The sequence below is a fragment of the Lonchura striata genome, chromosome 4A, assembly GCF_050655825.1.
Source record: "Lonchura striata isolate lonStrDom1 chromosome 4A, ASM5065582v1, whole genome shotgun sequence".
Classification (NCBI taxonomy): domain Eukaryota; kingdom Metazoa; phylum Chordata; class Aves; order Passeriformes; family Estrildidae; genus Lonchura; species Lonchura striata.
Window position 1 is genome coordinate 13,641,113 of NC_140742.1, and position 14,223 is coordinate 13,655,335.

At 37.3% G+C, this 14,223-nt stretch overlaps 1 long non-coding RNA gene across 1 annotated transcript in view; it reads left to right on the forward strand.

Annotated features, from left to right (window-relative positions):
• LOC146763287 (uncharacterized) overlaps positions 1 to 2,440 on the forward strand; it is a 48,726-nt gene extending 46,286 nt beyond the window's left edge. Inside the window, exon 3 of the long non-coding RNA XR_014952442.1 lies at positions 1,556 to 2,440. This is a non-coding gene — a long non-coding RNA (uncharacterized LOC146763287). The remainder of the gene's footprint in view (positions 1 to 1,555) is intronic.
• The last annotated feature ends 11,783 nt before the right edge of the window (positions 2,441 to 14,223 follow it).

Here is a 14,223-nt window from a genome sequence, read left to right on the forward strand (position 1 = left end):
TCTGGCAAGGTTTTGTAAATATCAGCTACTCCAAACTGTGCACAAAAACCTGTCTATGCATCACTGTCTTCAGTTTTGATGTCAAAAAGTTTCTGCTTTTTGCAAAGGGTCATGCTAAAGGAATATTCAGTTTTGTATGTGGTGTGGTGACCTTTTAAAGGCTAAAGTATTTCACATTTTCCTTGGTTGTTATAGCTGTCCTTCTTTCAGAACTTTGAACTCTTCAGTTTGAGGAAGTTTGATTTCTATAGAAACTACTCAGGGAGGCTTTTAAAGCATTTTGAGCTATCTGAGTATATTATATTGTGTCCTCTTTTTTGTTGTTCATTTAGTTCCACTGAAGACTTATGAGTGTCTTATAATGAGCTAAGGATAATCTGACTTTCCTGTAAAATAACTTTTATTGTTTCTTACCTCCTTCTGTAGTAAGCTTAGTAATTTGTCAGAGTGAGTTGTTTTTTAGCTGATATTATTTCTGTTCTGGGATCTTTATTGAGAATTTTCAGTTATCAGAAGGATAAAAATCTTTATACATAGACTCAATTTCAGGATGCTTGAATGAAAAAGATGATGTATGTTAATTAACTAGGGTTGTCAGAAAATTTTGGTAAGGATTTAGTGGATTCAGGCCTCCTTGATGAATCTAAATTTCAATGGAAATGTGATCAAACCAGAAGTAATTATAAAGCAGAAATAATTCAGCTAATGTTGATAGCAGCTCATCTGGTATTACATCAGTAGAGATTTCTGATTCTTTTAAATTGCAATGATTTCACTGATAAATGGCAGTTGTACAAAACAATTGTTATTTTTATTATTACATCCAGAGTAAGGCAAACTTAGGACATAAACTTGTAGGAATTGCCCCAGTGAAGAGGAGCTAGATTGTGATACATTTCATGTTTGCTATGGTGGAAAGTGGGTCCAATGACCAGATTCTCTCCTGTTTTATCTACTGTGAAAGAAATACTTATTTGAGGTTTGGACAGTGAATATTGACTCAGGTTTCCAATTATATTTGTGGATCAATTACAGACTTTCTGTGCTACTGCAGCAAGTAATTTAAGTGACATTTTCCTTTAGCTGTTCCTGTATATAATGCTTTGCTGAGGCATTGCAAAGATGAAATCCATTACTAATTTGTGAGCTGCATTGATTTTGCAGTGCGAGGGCCATATTATCCCATAAACGAGTTGTTAGAAATCAAATTATATAAAATTATTTAAATGTAATTATGTATTATCTAATTATATTTTCCTGAAGAACTTCACAAAGACAAACTCTTAGGTTCAAAAGTTAAGCACGTGTGCTGGGTGAAGGAGAGATGAGACTGAGCCAATAAAGTATTGAGTTGGGGTAAAATAACTTCGTGTATTCCTTAGAAAAATGCAAGTTTCTTTTAATTCAAAAGAAATGTGAAGCATAGCCTGAAAATTCAATGTGTTTTTTTCAGAAGTTCTTCTTTGAATAGATGTTCTTGTTTAAAAATGGAGTGAGTAATATATGCTTTAATGAAATATGCCTTAGGATATTTTCTTGGCCTTTATTTTCTCAGGCATGAGTATTGATGCTGCTCTCCACCATCCAAGGAAGTGCTCTGAGCTGTGCCTCAGCCACTGGATGTGCAGGAATGGAGGAGACAACAGCCACGTTCCTCCTGCCTAGATAAGGACACGTTTCCAGGCCTTCCTAACATGTTGCCAATATTTGTGATTTCCGAGGGCGTAGCTCTATGAATTTCATGAGCCAAATGGTTGTAGTAAAACACAGAAAAATCTATAACATTTTCCCTGTTGCTATTTTTGTGTGAAAAATATTCTTTGCTCCTCTATATTTTCTTCTTTTTTCATAATGTTGTGTGGTCCTATTTTTTGAAGACTGAGAATTTTCTCTGTTTTGCAGGTTGGTAGTTAAATGCTTAATTAAGCTCTAAATCAAATTGTGATTTGTTTCTCAGTAAGAGTTACTGATACTTTTAAGTTGCAAAGAAAATGTGTTGTAGGCTCATAAGGAATGCTTGTGATCAAACAATATCCTAATTATTAAGATGTTACACAACATTTTCCTAATTACCTGTTTATAGTCATGAAAAGGTTTGTATGGGACTCAGGAGCTGCCCTGAATTACTTTCAACTCCAGTGTTATATTTTACCAGTGCAATCATGAATTCAACCATAAGATGCATAGCTGTGCACTGTAAATATTTAAAATAATCTTCATTCACCCAGGGACACAAAAAAGAATAGTTAGTTCTTACAATGCTTAGGAACGGACTTAAACTTGGATATTAGGCATTATTTGGACTTTTTGTTCATTGCAAATAGCACCATTGGATAGCATCTTTAAGCATAAGAATAAATTTTTGATTTGGGGACTCAGAGAAATAGGTCCTGTGTATGGAATGCCCACTACGTGGAATAAACTCTATAAAAGATCTATTTTTTTTTTCAGCATGGTAAATGTTACAGAATGGCAGAGAACAGATTCTGAGGTCTGCTATTCTCTTCTTCTGCCATAAGGCAGAATAAATTGTCTTATTAATTTCTTCCTTAGTAATTTCTGATATACTTGTCCAAAGTTTCCTTTTCTTGTGCTCCTGTTAGCAGTGTAGAATCCACATAAATATTCTCCAACAAGTCACAGGTGTACTATCTCTTTATAGGGGTTGGGTAGAGGTAGCATTAAACCCAAACCCCTCATTTAGGCATTTGCAGTCCAAAATACCTAAAATGGCTTTAGAAAAAGCAGCACAAGGAGATAATCTGAGAATAACTGGGGCCAGGTAATGGTGCAGAGCTCTGTGCATGTCTCTGGTAACCTTTCCATGGCCACTTTGCAGTGTTTCATTATAGGGCATATGGAAGTGGTAAGCTTGAATACGGGTATTAGGCATAGAATCTGTGTTTCTTATTTATGGCTGCAAACTTGGCTTTAGGGGCAAGAGCAGCTTCAGTGGCAAAGAAGGATAAAGAAAATTGGGAGGTGGTGTGTGGCAGCAGTTCTCTGAGAGTCATGGAGTCAATGCTAATTGTTACAGCTGGGGGCCTGCAGTGACAGAGGTGTAATGAGCACATTTCCCTATCAGGGTTGGAAGAACTGACTTGTGTAAAACTGTGCCCTTCCAGTCCAGAGCTGGACTGAATTCTCAGTGAGAGAATATACAATTGGCAGGCAGAATCAGATGAAGGTTTGTTTTTTTTGAATCCACCAGACTCTGTGATAGCCTCAAAACACTTCTATGGAAAACATAGATCCATATTTGGTACCCTAACAGTGCTGGCTTCAGTAAGATAGATACCATGAAGTCTTTTAGGGACAGACCTGTCAAAATATTTCATCTGTGCTTTACACATCTCTGCTTTCATTGTGAGCTGAGACTGACATCTGTCAGATTGTGTGGTAGGGAGAAATGTGATTTAAAGTTCGCAAGAGTGAATGGGATTCTAGATTTCAGATGTAAGTGAATGGGAAGGTTTTTTAAAAAGTAAATTAAGTAGGTTTTCTCTTCAGCCTTTTGAGAAATGTTTGAGTATTAACTATTCTAAATAAAGAAGAAATAAATGGAGAAATGTAGATTCATAAAATACAGCAGCAAAAGGCTGATTAAATTGATGAATGCCACAGTCAGGGTTGTTCTGTTGTACTGATTCAATGTATCTGCTTAGTACCTGGGAAACTTTATTATAATTTGATATCAGTAATATTAAGGATAGTTTAATAAAGGAGTAGTTGTACTAGTATCTAATGGGACAGAGAAAAATCAGTATTATTATTGCAAACATTAATGTTCAGTGTTGCAATTGAAGATTAAAAAAAAATATTAGTTGGTATTATTTTTAAAAGAAATAGTTTCTATGAGAGGCTTATCATATTTAGCACGAATCTCTTAGAATCCTGTTCTTATGTTTTGTGAAGAAAGATGATATTAAGACAGTACATGCTTTTGGTTACAATCCAAAATTTAATTTGGTATTGTAGACATGAAAACCTTTGTTATAATACTAAATTTATAGCTGATAAGTGTTTATAGTAATGCATATTGAAAGATTGAAAATTCAGTTACATTAGCAATGATGTATCTCTAAAATTAATGTCTCTGAACATTCATGAGCAAACCTGCATTACTCAGATTCAGTGTAGGACCAGGTTATGGTTATTATATATTTGGAGAATCTTTCTTTTGCACTTTATAATTGAAAAGATATATAAATGCATGCATACTAAGTATATGTACTTTATATGTCTGGAGTCCATATGTGCTGTCTGCCGATTAGGATTGCTCACATTCTTAAAATCCAAACATTAAGAAACAGAAATATACACTACTTGTACACTTATATTTTATGAAAAACTTAGGATAAGTTCATATCTGGGCAAGACTTGAGCCTGAACATTATATATGGACTGCTGTGTTCAGCACTACATGAGCTGTCTGCCTGGCTGACCTGCCAGCTGCTGTCAGCTCTGTCCTCTTTTGCTCACAGAGAATGAGAATGTCAGTGGTGTGTGACAAGCAGAAATGTTCTTCTGGTGTGTCTGGTTAAAAAAAAATATTTTTCTCCTAATGAGGCTAATGTTCTCGACTACTTCCACATGACAACCCACATACTGAGCCCATTGAAAATACAGAACAGTGAGACTGAGATTCTGAGGAGTTACCAATAGAGAGACAGAAGCTCTTAGAATTTTTTGAGTGTTTGCAGTGTTTGTTCAACTGCTAGAATTAAGGAAAAGTTGAGATAAAGAATTGTTGCTGATATTGGTTCAGAAAGTCACAGAGGGGTTGGTGGGGGAGGTGTGGCAGCATCTGAACTTTCTGGAGCACTGAAGCAAAGGGCTGATACAGGAGCAATGCTGGGTGGGTTAACTGTGCTTATTGTATTGCAACCCAGGAACTCAGGTGGGAGTGCATTACCAGACATTTGGTTAAAAACACCTCTGCTGACATTTTGCAATGAAGACAATCATCAAAGCCATCTAAGCAGGCTCCTGTTCCCCTTTTTAACTTTGCAGCTGCCACCTAACTACTGTGATTGAGCAGATGTGTAACTTCAAGACTTTTCCTGGAGATCCTGTGGACTGCACATCATCATTTATTTCTTCTGTTGCTGTTGTGTTGTGTTCCATGCTTGTAACCACATGCAGACCTTCATGGTCTGCTATATTCCTCTGGTTTTGGTTTTTGGGGGTTTTCCCTGTGACTGTCTCTCTATTCTTTTTCGCCGAGTTATTTTGTAATGTAAAGACAGACCAAAACTTCAAAAAGAAACAGCAGAGCTGCCTAACCTGAAAACATAACACCAAGTGTGGAACTACAGGAATTTCTCAAGCTATTTTCCAAGCAGCATAAAAGAAAATTTGTTTGGTGACAGAGATTCTTTATACACTTGGAAGACAGTGTTTTAATTTGGAAATATGTAGCGAATTCCCAATGAGAGATAAATCTATATCCAGTGGTATGTATTTAATGAGTTCATGCAGATTCAGCATGATTTGCCTTCCAAACAGAAACTGCAATATAAGCATTTAGTTTTCCTTCTGCAGAGGTAGTTTTGCTGGAATCTCATTTCTAACAAATCTTATGTTGTTTACACCTACAGTTTTTGATCTTGTGTCCATATACCAGCTGTCAGGAAAGCACCAAGCCCGCAAATTACTGATTAGACATGAGGCACAAAGAACACAAGCTGCTACTGTTTGGAGAGCTCAGCACTCTTTCCAAAGACTTTGCCCCGTTTGAACTGTACCAGTGTTACTTTCACTAATGATATATTGTATAGCTTGTTTGGCAGCGTGGGAGTTTATCATAAGTTTCTCTTTTGTTCAGGCCTGAAATCAGGCTGAAATATGTAATTACAGTTACTTGTCATCAGAGGTCGTGTTTTTCAATAGAGAAAGTGCTGCAATGCCTCTTTAAATAGGTTCTTGATGATAATTTATATCAGCTGCCCATAAGAACCAATAGTTCATCATGCTGCCTCAAAAAAGCTTTTTAGTAGAGGTTAGAAATAATTATCATGCAAGAGACAGTGAATTTTCCATGAAGATGGTCAGATTTTTGCAGTCTCTCTGCCAGTTTGCTCAGTTGTTGGTTTGGATTTGGTGGTGGAGTTTTTTTACCATTACCAGCCCCAGCTTTCAGGCAGCAGCATCTGCTTTATGAAAGGGGAAACAGAGCCCTGTGTCAGGAAATCCTTTGTAAATATTGTATTAGATGGTGCATTTTTGCATACCACGTGAGCTCAGTTTGGTCTCTGCCAGCCAAAACTTAAAAATGGGGAACCTGCAGCAGTTGGCCTCCCAAACCTATCATTTGGTACCTGCATGTGTAAGAAATCCCCAAATTTATAAGTTAGTTTGCTCAAAACCTGGTACTCTTCCACCTTTTCTTGGAGCAGAAGAAAGTTTGGAAAGTTTTGTTCAGGCTAACAATTGCAAGATTAGATCATGGTCAGTTAGATTTGTGTGAGTGACTGTTATGTTTAATCATTTTATAGATAAGTGAAAACCTGGGAAGACAGAGGAAGATAATACATTTGTGGAATCCTGAATCTTTTCTTCAAGTAAATAAAACAGTGATTAAACAGGAGAACACAGAAGGTTTGGATATGTAGGTATCCAGCAATTTCCATGACGTAAGTAATTAACTTTGTTATGAAATAGGCTTAGTTTGAGACTTGAGCATTTCTAATAATTAATGCAACAATTTAATTATGTAGGCAAAAATATAGACCTTTTCTAAGATAAGCATTTTTATCTTTATGTTAGCATGATTCTTTTTTCCCCTATGGAACAAGAAATACTTTCCTATCTTGTTTCTGACAAAAATGTGTTGTGTCTGAAATCCTTCCACAGACAGTGCACTTTCTTTGAATCTATACTTAAAATGCATTGTTTTATCCAATTTGCAGTACTGTTAAAATTTAAAAATCTATTCCTTCTCTTGAAGGTTATTTATAACAATTGATAAAACACTTAATGCTGGCATTTAGATTAAAAGTACCTTGAGTTGCATTTGTCTTAGCACTCTTTTCTTACAGAATTGTACAGTTGAATGCAGGTTTTCAAGAGAAATTGTCTGGCAATGTAGGGTCAGGAATTGAAAGGGAAAAAATAGATGTTCTAGCATGATTTTTGCTGGTTCTCATTTTACCTGCCTGCAGTGGCAATGCATACACACACAGTTCTATAGCAGCACAGTTAGATACCAGTGTTGTGACTAATGAATCTTGATAGGTATGAAGTAAATGAGGGATATACAAAAAATCCTGCCTCTATGGACTAGAAATTGAGTTCTGATTTTGATTTTATCAAGATGTTTTATAATAAAGGAAAACACCAAGGTTGTTGTTCTTCCCCCTTCCCTTCTGCTCTCTTAGTGCTTTAACATCAGGAGAAAGTAGATGGTAATTGACTTTCCAAATAGGGAAGTTCAGCATGCTGAGAAGCACTTGCTTGAGAGCTGAAAAAGGGAAAATCAATAAGGAAATGAGAAACTTGCCATTTCTAGTACTCCATTAGCTGCCGTGTAATAAAATCTCATCAAATAAATCTTATCAGCGGAACAAGTGCATTTAAGAGCAGAAAATTTCACAAATTATAAGAGTTAAGACTGTGGTTTTCTGGTATCTCATGTATAAACAGTTTAACCACTGCTGAAGGAAATGGTCAATATGTGAAGCACCAGTGCATGTGACTGGACAGATTGCTATTGATTTTGGTGAGGTTTGGGTCAGGCTTTAGTAACCAAAAAGATCAGAATCAGTCAGCTGAAAATGAATGATGATATAGGCCATATTTTCTCATTCATTTTCCTATTGAATAGAGGGAAAGAGAACAGAGAGAGGAGATTAAGAAAGTAGGCAGTGAGGCTTGGAATTTCTGGTATGCTGCTTTATTTTGTTGTGACATCCAGAAGAGGGTGATATTTTGTATTACTGTAGGATAAACAAAAGGATTGATTTGTTTCACTCACTAATAACCTCCATATTTATTAGAAGAATATATAGTAAAAACACCAACAAAGAAGTGAGTTAAGTGAGGAGAATCACAAATCTATATATTTGATATTCATTCCATAGTGTTTAACTTTATTGTAGGAATGGCATTTAGATGATAGTTACCACCCCAATTCCTGCTTCTGTTTCTTACAGAGACACTTGTTTGTTGGTCAGCTGTAACTGGTGATTAAATAGTGGTTAAATGATGGTCAAGTGTTAATGTTTCCTAGACTGTAATTTTTATATTTTTTAAATTTGTTCCTAGTGGTGCAGAAAAATCCTTATGTTCTTGGCTGAGAGTTTTTAAAGTATCTGTTTAGAAAGCTTCATAGCTAATGTAAGGTTGCTCCCATCTTCATCCTGCCTTTGTGGTACAGGATGAACATTACTTGCAGTGATGATATAGTCAGCTGAGATTACTCTTGCTTCCACTGATCTCAGTGGGGTTATTCTATAAATATGTGTGGGATTGCTTATGAATTAAGAAACAATCTTCTTACACTGACAAATAATTTATTAGGTCAGTCTAAATCAAACTACTTGGGAGACTGACATTTGCCATGTTATGTCATTAATAAAATAATGGATGTTAAAATAAATTGAGTGCTGTTTTACTATCAGGATGTTCACATTCTTTTTCTATGTTGTTTTCCCCTGCTCATAAAGTGCTTCATAATTGAATTTCTACTAATTTTATATTCATAACATTTTAATTATATGGGCTTCCCTCCTGGCATGCATTAATGTGGTAGCACCTACAAAGCTAATAAAATATCTATTCTGATAATAAATTTCAGTCACTGTTGGACTAAAAGTATTCTAGATCAGTCAGAATATCACTCAAACTCGTGTTTTCTAGGCCATGGCAGTCTCAGGCTTTAGATTTAGTATAAAATTTATTGCAATTTGAGCTGGGAAAGAGCTCAGGGAGTAGAAATACTACTTACGACTTGTTCCTCCCAACTTTTTATGCCCAGTGTTCAGGTTCACAGAGCCTGCTGTTGGCTCCACTAGGGAAGATGGGGAATATTTCTTCCCAGTTTCTGGACAATAGATGGTTGGCACTGCTCTCAGTGGCACTGATGAAAATTTGGAGAAGTGCACAGAGAGGAAGATGCTGCAGGCAGGTCTGTCTGTTTTTGTTGTCCTTGGCAGGCTCCTTCCTGACCCAATTCCAAGCTCACAGTGGCTGAGCTGTCACTCCCTTTGGCCATGGTGCTAAGTGTGGGTTTTTCTGCCACCCTGTGAACCACTCTGTCCCTGTCTGAGCCAGTCCTCAGTGCCTCAGAGATGTTTTGCCTGCTGGGGCCAGCTGCCTGATGCCAGCCACAACTCCAGAGGGTGTGGGAACTCCTTGGCATTTGGGGTGATGCTGGAGCTCAGCGGCAGCAAGGACGGGCACCCCATGGTCCAGCTGGGCTTCTTGGGAATGCACCAGGACAGCTCCATCTGAAAGTTCTGAGTGAGGGGTGAGAACATGCAGTTCTTAAACCCAGCTCAGCTTTTGATGTGCTGGACCTGGTCACGTGGATGCTGTAGGCACCTGACTCTGGAGTGCCCTCATGTCCATCTCCAGATGCTTTCCAGGACTGCAGGCAACGACCTGGCCTGGGGATCTGCCACCCCTTTTGGGCACCATGGGACTGAAATAGTAAGTAATACAGAATTTAACTTCTAAGACCCTAAATCCCTTATTTGATCGAGCTTTTGCTTCCAATATAAGGTAAAGAATAACAGGTACAATGGAGAAAGGTGCAGGCAGCAGCTGGATGTCTCCACCTGTTAGGCACTGTCAAGAAGCCTGTGAGTTATCTTGCTTCAGGCTGCCATAGTCAGAATTTCTTTCTCTTGTATTGACAGTATCTTTTTTTCTTTTATATATAATCAAAACCTGACATTTTGTTTGAAGAAAGAATGCAGAGGAAAACTGGATCTATAAATTCACTTTGATTCTTTCTTGGTTTTGTCAGGGCATTACTTGCCATTCAGCTGAATGTTTAATGTGTCTTTCACTTGTAGGCTTTATTGAACAGCTATTTCTAGATGACTGACAAAAAAGTATTTTACTTGCATGTGATTTGAAAACGACAATTCTTATTTTCAAATTATATTGTCAGAATACTTTCACTCTCTCAGAGGAGAATGGGAAATGATTCTCCCACCACACCTCATTGTGCATGTAAATGTGTATATTTTTGTGTGTGCATATATATGTATACACAAAGAATGTGAGAGAGCTATTGTGAGCCACTATTCTTCCAGTACTGTAGAGAAATGTCTTTTAATCCTCTCTTCATGGTGGTTGTTACCCAACACCAGCAGGTGAATGCATCTTTGAGGCTGAAGTCTCAATCTTTTGTATCTCCTACATAGGCAATGTTTCTTTTATCTTCAGTAATGTACATGTGTATGTGACTGTAAGAGGACTTTGTACTGCATTTGTGTGGCAAAATTTTGGCAGCAGGGGGTCTACAGAGGTGGTTTCCAGAAGCTTCCCCCATGTCTGACAGAGCCAATGCCACCTGGTTCCAACATACTGCCACTGGCCAAGGCTGAGCCCAGCAGCGATGCTGGTGGTGCCTCTGGGATAAATGTGTTTAGGAAGGGGTAAATTTATTGTGCAGAATAACTGCAGGCCAGAGAGGAGTGAGAATGAGTGAGAGAAACAGCCCTACAAACAATGGACAGTGCAGAAAGAGGAGGAGGAGTTGCTCCAGGTGTCAGAGTCCCTTGGAGGGGGAGCAATCTCTGCAGCCCATGGGGAACAGATATCCACCTGCAACCCCACCCTGGGGCACTCTGCTCCTGAAGGATTGACTCCTGTGGAAGGGACCCACAGTGGGGCAGGGAGAAGAGTCTGAGTCCTCTTCCTTTGGAGAAAGGAGTGGCAGGAGCAACGTGTGATGAACTGACCACAACTCCCATTTCTGTCCTGCTATGCCACTGGAGAGGAGGAGGTAGAGAAGTCAGGAGTGAAGTCGAGCCAGCAAGAAGTGGGGAGGGAAGGTCTTTTTAAGATTTGACTGGTAATAAATTAAACTAATTTCCCCAGCTTGGTCCATTTTACCTGTGATGGTAGCTGGCGAGGATTTCCCTGAATGTTTTTTGATTCACAAGCCTGTCTATCTTTTTCTCCCCTGTGCAGCTGAGGAGGGGAGAGGTGGAGCAGCTTTGGCTGGGCATATGGAGTCCAGCCAGGGCCAACACACAACAATGTTAAAAGCTGTATAAATAGTAATCCATTTATTTTGCATTCCAGAATTAATATGGTTTGACTTGGAATTAGTTGAATAGAAATTATTGTTTACATAGTAAGTTATACTTAATTTTTAAAACTACTTCAGCCTCTGGAGTTGTGAGTTGTACTTCCAAATCTAGGTTTGTTAAAAACATTGCTCTGCATCAGGAATCTCAAAACGTGAGCAATGTGCTAGGAGCTGAATGGGCTTGAGAAGCACATATTAAGTAGTTATTCTTATTTTTCTAAATGGAAATATTTTTATGTGTGTGATCTATTTCATTTAGACTTTTAAGTTTCTAGTACCACTTGTCATGTGTTTCTATGACTGATTGAAATTAACGGAAAATTAATATCAATGAAAAATCAGATTGGTAAATTTTGAAAAGGTAGAAACTTTTTTCCTGTTTTTGTCAAACTAAAGTTATGTGAAATGTATCTTTCTTTACTACTCTTCTGAGACATTATTATATTTGTGGAATACAGTTTACTGAGAAACAGAAGAATAAAGTTTTAATTTGTTTCTTCTTATAAGCAAAATTGCAGTTTGCTGTGCTAATTAGAGCAGCTGGATTACACAGCCTGCCTTAAATCCCAGCAGAAATCAGGAAAAGAGGCTGGATTTAAGTATTTCTGACTATCTCCAAGGTTTTAAATTAAAACCTCTTTTGGTTAATGAGAAAAGCTTAGAGATTCAGTTTTTATTTGGGAAGGAGTGATGGGAAATTCTCTATTCATATTTGACTCAAAGCATGGCCTTTTGATTTAGAAAAATTACCACAGTCAAATAGTGGCCAACAGTACTTTTAAATTTATTGGAGCAGACTGAGGTCTTGATAGCTGCCTGAGCACAGAAGAGAATAGAATATAGAGAAGGTCTTGGAACAATAAAAGTTGTATTGGTGCTCTCAGGTCTTTTAACAGATATATGACATCCACCCAAGGTAATTAATATACTAAAAGTCTCCACTTTGGGAGATGCATTTAGGTGTTCTATCAGATGCTGGTTATACTAACCTGGTCTTTATCTGCATTATTTTTCACTCCAAGTTCAAATCATAACTGCTCTGTTTTTGTTTCTCCCTATTTTTTTAAGTCTGATTATGTAAGTCTGGTTTAGTGATTGATAAATACACTGTCCCAGCTTCTGAGGTTTGATTTGAAACTTTTTGTGACTAATAGCTTGACTGCAATGTAAATGTCTGGATACTAATTCTTGTCAACCTCAAACACTAGAAAACTTCAATGTGCTGAAAAAATCATGGGCTAAAAACAGCCTTTGAAATACTGTGAAAAGAATTTACTTAACTAGTGAAGAGAAAAATGTCAGTTTGTCTTGAATCATTAAAATGAAAATTAATGAGAGTTGCTACCTATATAAATGTATTGCTTCAGGGAATTGTGGCAGATACCTTCTCTCTCCATCTGCAGAAAGGAGAAAAAACATCCATAGTATTTGTTTTAGTGAATCATTAGGGAAGCATATAACAGCAATTAATGGATAGAATCAGAAAAGCAGTTTCCTGTTAGGGCAACATTTTACCTTCATCAGCCAGGTTTTTTCTAGCTTGTAACCTTCTACTTGGAATACTAGGCTTAACTGCACGAGCAAAATGAACTTACCTAGCAGCAGATTAGATGGGTGCATTAAGAATAAATAACTTTACAATGTAAGCCCCTGTATCTCTCTCTTCAGATATCAATACCCATTCCTAGTCAAGAGCATGGTAATACAATGTGTTAATCTTGTGTGAATCATAATTTTTTGTTGTAACTCACCTTATTTCTCATTGCTCGCTATCATATGGCTGTGATTATTGAGGCTTAGATCATTTTTCAGTTGCAACAAAATGCCAAGTTAATGATAGATCACATGCAGATTACAAGTAGCTACAGAGCTGTGAAAAATCAAAATGTGCTAATTGCTTTAATCACCTACAGATTTTCTCAGAATTAATGAAGGCTTAAGTCAGATGTAGTGTAAGGAAATCAAAGTGATTTTATGATGAACCTGCTTTGTGCAGAATTAAAGCTGCTTGTAGTTGTGTGTTTATCAGAGAGCAGGAGAGGAGAGCTGCAGCCTGGGTGGGTCACTCCAGCCTTCACACACAGGGGTGATTGCCAGTGCTGTATCCTGTTATCACTCTTATTTCCACACACAAGTTCTATTCAGTTCTCTGTTCCATTTCAGGTCTAAATCTCCAGAGTGGGAGTCCTTCTAAAAACTAAAATAACTGATATCTAGCATGAACTCAAGAGGGCTTTCACAGAGATGTGGGGTATGTTGCATTATTTATGTGGAAGGAGCTCCTCACCTTCATGCTGTCCTTACCATGGGCTCTGTGCTACATGCTATCTCTTTAATTAAATAATTTTATTATATTGAGAGCAAGGGAGGGAAAGTTACACTTTTGGCATGCAAGGAAAGCTGAAAGAAGAGAAAATTTCTTGTGTCCTTTCTGGGATCTCATTATGCACTCTACCTGGTAATACATCTAGAAGTTTTACTTTTAAATACTTAGGTATTTGTAATGCTAATAAAGGATACTGCAGCAAATTCTACACATTGACATTTTACTATAACTACTGTAACTACCTGCTGTATTTACCTTTCTTTAAATTAATAGGTGGTTTAATTTTCTGAAAATTATTTTGTTTGGCAAAATGGATAACTTTTTGCACATTAATTGTCATACACAAATACCATAAAAATGATGGTAACAGTGTGACCAATATCCATTTGGAGAGAAGTTTTTCTCAAAAACTTTTCCTCAACTTTATCTGAAATACATTTTATACTGTATTCTTACTTTCAGTATTCAGGCAGAAAGCAGGGTCACCCAGAGCAGGTTGCACAGGATTACATGCAGGCAGGATTTGAATATCTCCAGAGAAGGAGGCTCCACATCTGAAATTTAAATTTGAAGTGGGAATTCCTTGCCTCAAAAAAAAGTAATTGGGACCAATAGTTATAAACTGATGAAT